Source organism: Fukomys damarensis, unplaced genomic scaffold (genome assembly GCF_012274545.1).
Source record: "Fukomys damarensis isolate Sample0158 unplaced genomic scaffold, DMR_v1.0_HiC HiC_scaffold_37, whole genome shotgun sequence".
Taxonomy (NCBI): Eukaryota; Metazoa; Chordata; class Mammalia; order Rodentia; family Bathyergidae; genus Fukomys; species Fukomys damarensis.
In genome coordinates this window covers 58,968,671-58,981,640 of record NW_022900949.1, presented here as the reverse complement: position 1 = coordinate 58,981,640, position 12,970 = coordinate 58,968,671, and the positions used below count along the sequence as shown (strand labels likewise).

At 38.9% G+C, this 12,970-nt stretch overlaps 1 long non-coding RNA gene across 3 annotated transcripts in view; it reads right to left on the bottom strand.

The window, feature by feature from the left end:
- The window catches only part of LOC104861659, a 21,159-nt gene extending 8,189 nt beyond the window's left edge, over positions 1-12,970 (bottom strand). For 2 of the 3 annotated variants that reach the window (XR_004515524.1, XR_004515525.1), the window contains exon 1: positions 11,670-12,970. This is a non-coding gene — a long non-coding RNA (uncharacterized LOC104861659). Of the gene's footprint in view, positions 1-8,536; positions 9,159-11,669 lie in introns of those variants that run through there. The other variant, XR_780083.2, reaches the window with a different exon arrangement.

Below are 12,970 nucleotides of genomic sequence, written 5' to 3'. Positions count from 1 at the left end.
ACTAAGGCTGTTTTGAAAAAGCTAATAAATTTAGGAGGTGAAAAACTGAGCAGAGGGAAAAAGAAGAAAGAAAGCAATACACTATCTTATATATCTTATATAATGTCGAAAACAAAAGGAGAAATGAAGGATTAAACATCTCATTTAAGTACAGGGGCTGGGATATAGCTAAGTGGTACACTGCTTGCCTAGAACGCACAGGACCCTGGGTTTGATCCCCAGCACCCCAAGGTATTAACGTAACTAATAGAAATATTTTTAAAACAACATCAAAAATTCAGAACGTGCCTGGAATTCTAGCTACTTGGGAGGCTGATGCAGGAGTATTGCAAGTCTGACAACAGCCTAGGAAACTGAGTGAGACTCTGTCTCAGAATAAAAATGTAAAAATCTGAGGATGTAGTTCAGAGGTAGTGCACACCTGGTTTTGGTCCTCAGTACCATGGGGAGGCGTCAAAGAATAGAAGTGGGAAGAAGTATTAGTGAGCTAAGCCCTTGTCTGTCATAAGTGGTATATTTTATTTAAAGTGGGTAAATTGAAATTAGAGATATATAATATCAAGATTTTGAACATAACTTCATTAACAATGAGGTAATTCATTTAGTATGGAAGTAGGATGAAGACTAACATTTTAGTCCTTTAATGAAAAGGTCCTTTTGTACTATTTTTTTTTTTCCTTTTTTATTGGTGCCTGGGATTGAACTCAGGACCTTCCGCTTGCAAGTTAGGCAGTGGCACCACTGAGCTAAATCCCTGACCCTGTACTATTTTTTTTTTTTCTTACTATAGCCTGTAGTACTTTAATGAAAGCAAAACCAGAACAAAAGAGACTATGATTATAAAATTATGGAAATAAAGGAAAAATATATCTTTCCCAAAATATGCTATCTTACATGAAAATAAATTTGAAATATTTTCAGTTGTTTATTGAATCTGTGAAAGATACAGGACGAATACAAAAATTTATGTAAAAAATATATATTATGTTCCATAAAGCCTTGAATACTGCCACCATGTGGCAGCAAAAAACAAATTTTATGTAAAAAGTTATATTTTTATATTATTTATGTGGCTCAAAATTCAAAAGTATTTTCTTAAACATCATGTGATAAAAGAGTCTCTCCAATCTTGTGCTTTTCAAATCTGATTTACTTCTATGGAGAATCCAATGTTAATTTCTTTAGTATACTCTCTCAGAGATATTTTAAGCATAATCAAGTAAATGTGTATATGCACATCCTTTTAAATACAAATGTTAAAATACCATATATAATCGTGAATTTTGCTTTATTACTTTACTAACATTATTCTTTAACAATACACAAAAGGTCTTTTTGTTTTGAAGATAGGTGTAAAATAATCCATTGCATGCATGTTGATTATAAAACACCTACTTCTGATAGTTCTGGTTTTTCCATTTGCTATATGATGTTGCAATGAACAAATTTGCACGTATGGTATTTCAAGTATTTTGAGAAGGATACTTTTAAAAATAACTCTGATAGATTTTGTTCAATTTACTTCCACCAGCTGGGAAGTGGAGGCAGGAGAATGCAAGTTCCAGCCCAGGCTGGGCAATGTAGGGACTTGGTGAGACCTTGCCCTAAAGTGAGTGAAAGTGGCTGGGGATGTATCTCAGTGCCAATTCTCAGTACCTCACAGGAGGGGAAGGGGCGAGGTGGGGAGGGGAGAGAGAGAGAAGGGAGGAAAACCTATCTGCCCTGGTGAGCCTGACTGTTCGGCGCTCCAAACAGCAAGTTGTGAGAGCACTGTTCTCTCACACTAATGACAGGGTTTTTTTTTGGGGGGGTACCGGGGATCAAAACTAATGACATTTTGTTAACCAGATTCTTGAACTTTGTCAGTCTACTAGACTACAAATTTGTTTCTTGTAGTTTTAATTTGGATTTCACATATTACTGAGATTGAAGGTTTTCAGATGTACAGACTATATTAGTTTGCTTGGGCTACTGAAACAAAATACTGCAAACACCACGGTTTACACATAACAGAAAACGGTCACAGTTCTGGAGCTCAGAAGTCTGAGATTAAGGTATCTTGATCTCTGACAGCTGTGGTTGTGTAACCACAGTGATCCGCACTTCCCTCAGTTTCTGACAGGTTGTTGGCAACTGGTGGCTTTCCTTGGCTTACAGAAAAACCACTGTGATTCCCAACTCCATCTTTACATTTACATGGCATTCTTCCTCTGTGTGTGTGTGTTTCCAAATCTCTCCCTTTTCTAAGGACATCAGTCATATAGGATTTGGGCCCACTCTACTGATTTCATTGTGACTTGATCATCATTCTAAATACTACTTCCAAATAAAGTTACATCCTGAGGGTTAAAACTTCAACAAGAGAGCCACTTTTAAACTGTTAACAGTATATATTTTATCTAGTTCTGAACTGAGTCTCTTAAAAACGGATTTGCAGGAATTTTCTTATGTTAGAAAAATTGGCCTTTTGTATTAAATGATTAGAAATACTTTTCTTGGGTTGGGTGCAGGTCAGTGATAAAGTGTTTGCCTACTATACATGAAGTCCTGGGTTTAATCCCCAGCACCCCCACACACATAATTTTCTTAGTTCTTCCCTCATGAAGATTTTCCTGCACAAATAATTTTATTTTTTTATGCTAGGGAATTTATCAATTTCTTATTTCTATCCTCTGAGTTTTACATATATCCAGAAAGATCTTTCCCCACTTTGCTGTTTTATAACAACTAGGGCTTTCCATTAATACTTTTATAGATTTAGTGTTCATTTTTGTTTTTTGAGACAGGATTTTGTATGTAGTTCAGGCTGGCCTTAAACTCAAACTCTGTAGCCCAAGTTGGCCTTGAACTTGCAGTGATCCTACTGCCTCAGCCTCTTAAGTGCTGGAATAACAGGCATGTGCCACCACAGCCAGATTTAATGTTCATTTTTATCTTTATTCATTGGATTTCTTCCTGATATAAAGGTATGAGATATGAAGCCAATTTTCTTTCTGGATGGCTGGTCTGACTTTCATCTCTTTGATTTCCTGAATAACTCATCTTTCCCAGTTATCTGAGATGTTACCTCTAATATATATTATGTCCCTACAATTGTTTGGGTCTCCTCAATTAAAGAACATGTCTCTAGGACTGAGGGTGTAGCTCAGATGTACATACTGCCTACACACACACACACACACACACACACACTCCAGCAAACTATTTATTGAGCCAATTCTACCGTTTTAATTATTGATTTATATTTTAAAGTCTGACAAAGCTCTTTTTCAGAATTTTCATGAATATTTCTTTTCATTTTTTTTTCTTTTTAAAGTTCAACTTGGGAGAACTAATCTATTTATTAAATGTCTTATTTAAGAAAATTGTGTAACTTTTTGTTGTTGTTGTTTTTTGAGACAGGGTCTCACTATGTAGTTGAGACTGAACTGGAACTCACTATGTAGCCCAGGCTGGTCTCAAACTCATAGCGATCCTCCTGCCTCAGCCTCCCGAGTGCTGGGATTACAGGCGTGCGCCACCACATCCGGCTGGTGTAAGTTTTAATTTCAATCTCCAGTTGTGTTAAATAGTAGTATTTTAATTATTTTGCAATACTGGGTAACTTTCTGATTTTCCCTATTCCAGATTGTCATATAAATGGAATCATATTGTGTGAAATTTTAAAATCTGGCTTATTATTGCTAATACAATGCATTTGAATGCATTCGTGTTGTATCAGCTTTTTTATTGATAAATAATCCATTGGATGGATGTACTAGTTTATTCACTCACCAATTGAAAGAACTTTGTTTCCTGTTGGAATGATTACAAGTAGTGCAGCTGTAAGCGTTCATAGACAGGTCATCACATAGACAAAGTTTTCATTTCACTCAAGTAAATATCTAGGATTTGTATTGCTGGATGCAGGATAAAGCACATGCTTCATTTGACGAGAAATTGCAAAATTACTTTCCTAAGAGGCTGGGCCTTTTTGCCTTCCCACTAGGAACGTATGAGAATTCCAGTTGCTCTGCATCTCTGGCAGCACTTGGAATTGTCACTTCAAAAAATCTAAGCCATTCTAATGTAGATGCATAGTGGTATCTCATAATTTTATCTCTATTTCTGTCATGATTATGATGATGAGCATCATAGAAACATAGGAAAAATACATTTGCCACCTACATACTGCCTCAGTTACATTGCCAGCCCTTTTAAAATTTTATTTTGCTAAGTTGCCTAGGCTATCCTAAAATGTACAATTCTCCTGCCTCAGCCTCCTGAGTAGCTAGGGTTAATAGATATGTGCCACTATGTCCAGATGTATGTGTGTGTGCAAAACTTCATTCACTTTAAATTGGGTTGTTTTCTAGTTGCCAAATTTTGAGAATGTATGTATTGAGATTACTTTGAGGTTGGAGATACAGCTCAGCGATAAGAGCACTTGCCCAGGAGATGCGAGGACAGATTCCCAGCACTGTTCAAAAAAAAAGGAAGAGGTGGAGAGGGAAGGGAGAGACAGAGGCAATAAGACAGAGTCAGAGAGATTACATTGATTTCCTGCTGTAGTGTTTATTTTCTATCCTATTCAGGAACATTTCTTAGGAAGTTATTCCTTGGATAAAACTTCTATTGTAAGTGATTTTCATATCTTCTACATGAAATACACATATATACACTCCTCTGGAAGTGGCTTGTTGGAACTGCTCTGACGCAGTTGTACATTAGGAGAGCAAGGTCCGAAAACACCGTAGGACCTGGTCCCCAAGGCCACTGGGTCCCCGTGCTGAATTACAGAAATGGCTAGTAGAGCCCAGGAGGGTTTTCCAGCCCAATAGTACTGTGTCGTCACTACCGTGCGAATGACAAAGCTTAACACCCTTTTTACATAGTTCATTTCTAGTGCCACAAAGTATGGCAAAGAAGAGCGGGCCTGGTGCTTTGGGACAGTAAACTGATCACGGGCACACGGCTGAGCGTTTTTAGGCTGCCTCCTCTTTTCCATTACAGACTTCAGGATCTGTCCTCAGCTCAGGTCCAAAATCTTCCTAACTGGTTACCCTGCCTCTACTTGTCTCCCTGAAATTTATCTTCAACAAAATTTATTTACAAGCCCAAATTGACAATCATATTCTCCCACTGAAGATTCCTAAGAAGAGGTCCTACTTCTTCCAGGAGACTTTCCTAAAAATTCTTCTCTCTTGAGGACATCAGTCCTTTTTCCTCTCAGAAATCCATGTATCTATTAAATAATATTTGCACTTCATTCCAGGCAAAGTGTTATGCGCTTGCTGCTATGGTTTAGTAGTGGGGAATTTTAATTGTGAATTTCATTGTGCTCTAATGACAAAGAATGGAATTCTATGTCTTTGTTTTGCTTTGTGGTTCTGGGGATGAAACTCAGGCTCTTGCACCTGCGAAGAATTTTACTGAGCTACTCCCCAGACCAACATTTTCTTTTTTCAACTGAGAACTTTTAATGGGGAAATGATATAAAAAGTGGCTGACGTGCCACGGCATCGGAAACACAGAGGAGTGTAATGTATATGAGAAATAGCTGCAGGAGGAGGCAGACATCATGGCCGTATTAGCAATTTCATCTTAAACCAAGGAATGCTAAATATTTCCCTGAAGGAATTCATTTTTTTAAAAATGTTTTGAGACAGGGCCCAGGCTAGCCTGGAACTCATGATCCTCCTGCCTCAGCTTCCCAAGTGCTTGGATTACAAGCATACACTACCACATCTAGCAATAATTATTTCTTAAAGGAAGGTGATAATACTACTTTAGTTATGCTAAACAAACCTTAAAATTTTACAGAGGTATATAGTGAAATGTTTGAGATTGGCTTCAAAATAATCCAAGAGAGATAAGAAAGGTGGGCGGGCCAGAGATAAAACAAGATTCACTATGTGTTCATGGTGGTTGAAACCGGGTAATGCCTACAGAATCCCCCACGCCCAATTTAGCAATGCTTGAGATTCTGAATAATTAAATCGAAAAGAAAAAAAAGATACGTTTTTATCCTAGGAGCAGTGAGAAGACGTGAAAAGTAAAAATGCTGGCACCTCAGACTTGACTTTGGAAAGATTATTCTGCCTTCAAAGTAGAGATCAAATTGGAAAGGGCCAGAAAGGCTGGAGGTTATCTTAACAGAATTTCACAATGGTTCCAGAAAAGATGTGGAAGTCACACTAAGGAAGCAGAAAAGGAAATAAGTGAATGTATGCAAGAGCCATTCTTGAGAACATCAGGCGGTGACATTCATGGAGGCAGGGAACAATGCAAGAGGCCCATGTTTGAGGAGGGAAGGAGAAGACCACTGGCTTGTGTCTGGACAAGTTGCGTTGTGGTCGTTTTTCAAACATCCACGTGGGAATTTCAAGAAGGAAGTAATGACTATTTTAGAAAAGCCATTACTCAACTGGGGGCTAGTGGTATGTCATAGACAATCATTGAAGTGTGTTCATTTTATTTTTGCATAAAGGGAGTTTAGTTTGAGAAGAGAATCTTGGGCTGAGACTTAATGACCAGGGACAAAGATGCACTAGAAACAAGACAAAATATTGGGTAAATTTCTAGGCGTAACGGGAGGTGCAGTAGTCAGAGAATATGGTGTGAAAAATTAGAATGGTTAAGTCTTGTAATGTTTCTGAGTTATAATAATCATTACCTACTTAACTTAGTGATATAATTTTTCAAGAGCTTTATAGAATAATGGGGCAAATTAAGGACCATAAGGGGTTGAGTTGAACAGGACTTGAGCAATTGAAGAAAACCACCAAACTTGTAAGAGCTTTGCCCGTGGTGGTTAAGAGGAAGATGGGGCAGAAACTGGAATGGGAGACTTCAGCTTCCTTAAATTGAAAAAATCCTAAGCATGTTTAAATGTTAGAGGAAGATCAGATTGAAAGGGAATAGAAGCATATGAGAAGAGCTGTAACTCATAGTATGGGATTCCTGAGAAGCAGCAGGAGATAGGAATTAAGACATGGCTGCCTTAGTTATGAGGAAAAGATACATCTTCTAATGGAACAGCAACAGGGTAAATGCTTTATCAGGTTCTAAGCAGGAAATGAGTTGAAGTTGTTTTTCTAGGCTCTTCTCAGTGAAGTAGGAAATATTTACTAACAGTGAAATGAATGTAAGTAATTAGAGGTCTAAAACCAATGAAAGTCTGAATGCTTGAAGTCTGAAGATGGAGATAATGAATTTAGAAACACAGTATTAAGTCAAATTTTTTGAGGAGTTTAACCTCAGTTAGCATGTATTTAGCATTTCTTTCACTTGCTTTTTTATCAGTTTTTTATTTATCCACTAATGACCGTGCTGCTCCCAGTAAACTAAACTGAAAGCAAGTACATTTTAATTGGCTGTTTCCCTAAACTCCTGACTTAAATGCTGACCCAATGTGGGTCACATGGGTCTACAAATATTGACAACTGTAAAAATGAATCAAACTTCTATATTTACTTGCAGCAAACTTTAAAAGGAATTTCCTTTAGATGCTACATGTTTACTCTGTACCTAGGATGATTCGGTATGCTTTACTGACCACGTTTAAGCCACAGAATAACCCACTGAGGTAGGTACTACTGATTGCTTTTCTTCAAATGGAGAAACTAAAGTACACAGAGGTGAAATAACTTCATACAGTCCCACAGGACTTAAGCAGCAGAGCCAAGATTTGAAGACAGTTCAAAGGGTCACTGTATGACTTGTAGTACAGCCTCTCCAACAACCAAAAGAATGGATAAAACCATAGTGATTATATTGCTTAGAATGGAACTAAACAAAACCAAGGAGGGCGTGTCTTGTTACTTCCAATTATCTTGAGAAACTAAAATGTGTAATCATTTTTAGGCAGAAGAAAACTTACACAGTTATGTGGTTATCTAAATCAATGAACACTGCAACACGAATAAACCAAAGTATGCTACTAATTTCATACTACAGCTGACTGACTAAAACAACATAACTTACCTTTATGGTTTGCATATTTTCTTTGTGGAATCATTTATTAATATAATCATTTCAGTAAATGATGTAATCCCCCAAAGTGAACTGTATCAGTACTATTAGGAGACTTTCTTATCTCTGCTTCACAGTTTTAAAAACCGTTAGAGAACATATAAGGACCTATTTCCACATTTTACAGATGTTAGATACTCAGATCTGATGGAGTAAAATATTAAAAGTGAGGAAAAATAAGGTGCATTAACCTGCAAGAAATTCATTCCTAGTGGTCTTTTAAACCTCAGATGCAATGAAGAAAATTTCAAATAATAAAAAGACTTTTCTAGGTAGTCATTACAATCAGTTCGTCTGAGAAGTTGCATCATTATCACAAACGTTTATTGAGTGCCCATAGAACTTATTGCACCTTTATGGTGTTTACAGAGCTTGGCTTATATGCTGACCTTGCCCTTTAAGGAGCTTACAATCTAGTGGAAAGATGGAGAAACGCAGTGATAGTGCAATGAGCAAACAGACACTAGAGACTGAAAATATTCCATAAATGGAAAAGATATCCTGCAAAATGAGGCTTACTTACGGGGATGGCCGATAGTCTTAGATATATTCCTTATTTCTTGAAAGATATCTAGTGTTCAAAGGACCTATGAAGTTGAGAAAAACCAGGATGAAAACAAGACACTTTCTGCTACCTCCTTCTTGGCTCCCTGCAGCTGGGAGTATGAGGAAGATGGGACACAGGTAACGGGGAAACAAACGTTGCAGTACTGTTTTTGCATGTCTGGATTGACTGACCAGGACAAAGCCACTGTTTAGGTAACTTGCTGTAGACAATCCTAAACTAGTTCAAAAGGGGCAAAGGTAAGTTTCTCTGTACCAGTTCTGTGCACACCTACAAAGCTTAAACTACAACATTAAGACGCCCCAAATCGTCCATTATGTTAAAGACACCCTGTCTGGATACAATAAAGATGTGGGAGAATTCCTAGTTACATAGGTAGTGCATCTTGAACACTCCAATGGGAGCTGTATATTTGTGCAGAATACACCTGTTTATGGAGGCACCACATTGGCAAATCCAAAAGGAAATGGCTAGAGGCAGGAAACACCCAGTATAAGTAAATAAAGGCAACTTTTTTTTTTGGTTGAGACAAGATCTTGCTGTGTAGTTCAGGCTGGCCTTGAACTATGTAGCTCAGGCTGGCCTCAGACTCACAGCAATCCTCCTGCCTCAGCCTCCCAAGTGCTGGGATTACAGACATGTGCCATGACGCCCAGCTACAGGTACATTTTATGTTGAGGTGAATGGGTGGACAACAGTTAAGGAACAAGAATATGGTCACTGTGGGAAGGATTATTCTGATCCCACCCCCAATTATGAGTCAAAATGTTTCTTAAGAGAACTCCCTCTTTGGCCAAGACTGAATTGGGTCCTATCACTGGTCCTCATGAGTCAAAAGGAGGGTTTGGATTGTAGCTCTGAGTAGTGAGTGCTTAGTATGGAAAAAGCCAATTATATTTTAATTGATTTTGTTTTCCTAAACTCCTAGCTTAATCCCTACCCCAATGTAAGTTCTAAAATACTGTTGCATGTAGAAATGACTAAACCTTCTGCTTTTACTTGCAGCAACCTTAAAGGGCAATTTCCCTTAGACGATACACTTTGTACCTAGGGTTATTCTGTGGGCATGCACACACATACAAAGGCAACTACGAACAAAGTACGTGCCAAACGTGACTCAGAGGTCAAAACTTAAGCACAATGGAGACAACAGGATACTGAGGGCATTATCTGGAAGGAAAGTGAAGATCAAGTGGAGTGTTCTCTACCCCTGCACTGGGGATTGAACCCAGTGTCTTCACTCTGAGATACATCCCTAGCTATTTGAGACAGGGTCTTGCTAAGCCATCCAGACTGGGCTTGAACTTGCAATTCTCCCAGAGTGCTGGAATTCTATGATTACTCGCTTTAAACAGAGTATAAACAGGTTGGAGGAAATTGAGTGAAATTAAGAGTGTAACCAAGGTCAAGAAATCAGTCAGCTATTGCTATGGTCTGATATGGGTTGAATGCTGCCCAGGGCTTCACGAGCTGTACTTTATCTGAGGTATTAAGAGGGTGGAACCTTAATCTGATTATAGTATTGTGGGGGCAGCAATATGGGAACGCTTAGTACTGAACAGACAACATCACTAGAGGCTGGGAATTCACCTCAGAGGGTCTGCTGCATACTCTGCAAGCTCAAGGACCTGAGTTCAACCCCCGGTACGGGGGTGGGGGATATCTACCTACCTATCTATCTATCTACCTATCTATCTACCTATCTATCTAGAGTGGAGCCCCCATGCCCAAATTCCTAAGAGGGAGAGAGATTAGATGGACACAAACACACACACACACACACACACACTTTTGCCTTGTGATGCTCTGGGCCACCACAGAACTCTGCCAGAAAGGCCATCACCAGGTGTGGCACCTTGACCTTGATCCAGAACTCTGAGCCCCACATAAACTTCTGAGGCATTCAATTAGCAACAGCAACACCAAAACAGAACACAGCTATACAAAGCAGAAGTGAAATATGGTCAAGGAAAAGCAGGATTCATGTCTGAAGAGTAACAGGAAGATGTTAAGTGGATAAAAATATCTTTACGAAGAATAAAATTGGAAGAACTGTCTGGAAAAGCTAAGTACCTGGAGTAAGCAGCGTAGAGATAAGATCCATGGGGGCAAAGAGAACGTAAGTGATAAAGGAATGCTGCAGTCCTACGGCAGGAGGGAGGTCATATGAGAACCTGCAGACGTTTACTTTTCTTCACACTTAGCTGCTCTTAAACAGAGTGGTCGTTGTCATATTTTTACATCTTTTTTAAGGAGCCAGATGTGTGGCACATGTCTGTAGTCCCGGCTCCTGGGAGGCTGAGGTAGACTCACTTGAGGTAGTTGGAGGTCACCTTGGGCAAGTGAGACCTCAAAAAAGCCTAATAGCTATTAATGTGTATATTGGTTTGACTTAGACATTTACTTATTTTTTGGTACCAGGGCTCCAACTCAGGACCTTGCACTTGAGGCAGGCAGCTGACTTATACAGTAACTTTTAGTAATTCCAAATTTTATTTTTGAGACAGGGTCTCACTATTGTCCTGGCTGGCTTCAACTCAAAATCTTCCAATCCCAGTGGAATTACAGGTGTGTGCCACATGCATCCTTACTACTGTATTTTTAAATACTTTTTTTTGGAGGCGCTTGATTGAACTGACGGTCTCACGCATGCTAGGCAAGTACTCTGAGCTATGTTCTCATCCCTAAAAAAACTTTACTAATATATTTAAAAGTTTTCTTTACATGCTCAAAGTGTCACAGGCATAATTTTGCTAGTATTTTGATTTTATCAGATATACAGGTGAAAATTCCCCCCCATCCTATTAAACTACTGGTTTCCATTTAATTAATTTTGCCCATGAATAAGTAGTAAAGAAGTAAAATAGGCATACAAATAATTGTATCTAGGCCTTCAAAATAAAACAGTAATTCTAGTCGAAATTAACTAAACAAACTTAGGTAACTCCCTTTGACTAATAAAGGGAAATAAGCCTGTAAGATAGAGAAAGCTACATAAACTATTTTTTGCATTGGTTCACAAATTTAAATTAGCTCTAGAACAGTTACGTGGAAGCACTGAATGGTATGGGAAGAGATTTGTGCGCCTTACCTGGCCCTTCACAGACGTGTGACCTTGAGCGAATTACCTTGACCACTGTCATTTGAAGGGGAAGGCTGGGACAGGTCATTTATACTCCGTAATCTATAGACTCCCATAAACTCCTTAATGAAATTCGATGGAAACTGTATGTATGCATTTTTTCCCCAGTATTGGGTATCAAACTCAGGACCTTGCACTTGCCAGGCAGGCAAGGTGCTGCTGAGCGACACCCCTGGCCCTTGTCTATGCACTTTTGGAGGGGAGCTGGTCCAGAGTTTTCATTGGGTTCTCACAGGTAACTTGGTTACCACCCCAGTTCTAAATACTTATGTTCCCTCATGTCATAAACACTAGCAGTTCCCAAGATTCCCTGGTATACATACCCCATATAATGCCCTTCTTTGAATGTGAGCAAAATCTACGAATATAATTAAGACCTGTGATCAGACTGGAATGTAGGTTAAGGTGAAGAAATTCTGCAGGTATAATTAAGGTACCTAGTTTGGCTTTGGGTTAATCAAGAGGGAAATTATCCTGGGGATGAAGGTCCTGAGCTACTCAGCTGAGCCTTTTAAAAGGGTTTGGACCATCCCTGAGATCAGAAACTTTCCTGCTGGCCTTGGAAAAAGTAAGCTGCTGAGTTCTACAGCTACAAGGAAACGGATTCTGCCATACAGGCACGAAGGTCCCCAGATTCCAATGAAACTGCAGCTCTGGCTGACACCTTGACTGTATCCTTGCTGGGCCCCGAGCACGGATCTAGATAAGCTGTTACTGAACTCTTCACTCACAGAAACGGAGATAACAAATATGTCATGTTTGAGGTAATTTGCTTTATAGTAATTAAGCCTTAAAGCCAAAACTTAAATTTCTGTAATCCTTTTGTTTTGAGACAGACTCACTATGAAATTCAGACTGGCCTTGAACTTCATGGAGATCTTCCTGCCTGAGCCTGCTGAGGGCTGGGATTACAGGCATGCACCACCAGGCCAGGCTAATTTCTGTAACTCTTTTCTTGAAGGAACTGAGGCAATGAAAAATTGGAAGGTCTTCCATATATTACATCAATGCTACAATAAACTTGTAATTTTACAATAGTTACACACAAAACAACCTATGATATTCCCTAGCCCCAACCTCTTCCAGATGTACTTTTAATGACTGGCTGATAGTCTCATCTACAGGAAATGCTCCAGCTCTGGTCCAGAGCAACGTGGAAAGTACTAATTTCATCATACCGAATACTTAAGTTTTTGAAAATAAGAAACAGTTCTATTTATTTTTTTATTTGGTACCAGGGATTGAACTCA